Here is a 1,010-nt window from a genome sequence, read left to right on the forward strand (position 1 = left end):
CACATTTTTGCTATGGCACCCATATCTTCTATGTTCCCTTCCTGAGGGCAAGTTTGAGCAGGGGTGTAATGCAAGAGCTAATTGTTCTTAAGTAGACTCTAGGATTAAGTGTGAACCCCAAGCCTATTCCTGAATCTATGTTTTGTCTTTTGAATCTGTCTTTAGCTCCCTTTCAAAACCTATTTGTTAATTTTATAGTAGAGGGTATTTTCAATCATCCTGCATAACAGTCTTCCATTAATGTTGACTTTGATTAGCCCCTAATATTTTTTAAAGCCTTGTTGAAAGAAGGATATTAGGCTAATAATATAGGCTAACTCCAAGCTATGGTATTTTCAGTTGCCTTATGTGCATGTGAAGGTTGGTCTTTGAATAAAGAAGACTGGAAAATCAATGCATTTGATTTGTGGTGCTGGAGAGGAATATTGAAAGTATCATGAACTACTAAAAGGATAAATCTATCTGTCTTTGAAAAAGTAAGACCAGATTGCTCCTTAGAGGCAAGGATGGTAAGACTTCCTCCTTCCTACTTTGGACACACTGTCACGAGAGACCAGTTGCTGGAGAAGGACATCATGTTTGGTAAAATGGAGTGGTGGTGAAAAAGAGCAAGGCCCTCAATGGGATGGATTTACACAGTGACTGCAACAATGGGCTCAAGTATACAAACAATTGTAAGGATGGCACAGTACTGCGCAGTGTTTTATTCTGTTTTATGTAAGATAGCTATGGGCCGAAACTGACTCAATGGCACCTGACAATAACATAGAAGCCCATGGTGCTTTTATGAGTCATGTCTAGGAAGATACTGAAATCAAGATAAATGTTAAGAAATGTTGATCAAGCTAAAAATCAAACAAATGAATAAATTAATATTTTCTTCTCTAATAAAATAATTTATATTATTCAAATTCTCCATTAGTAGATTTCAATAAGTGTCCAAGGTATTTTGTGCAGTGCTTAATTTGCTTCAAGCAATATTGTGCCATATATTATAATGTTCATATTTT

Source organism: Echinops telfairi, unplaced genomic scaffold (assembly GCF_000313985.2).
Source record: "Echinops telfairi isolate 266 unplaced genomic scaffold, ASM31398v2 ScPeMD7_23;HRSCAF=83, whole genome shotgun sequence".
In the NCBI taxonomy this organism is placed as follows: Eukaryota; Metazoa; Chordata; class Mammalia; order Afrosoricida; family Tenrecidae; genus Echinops; species Echinops telfairi.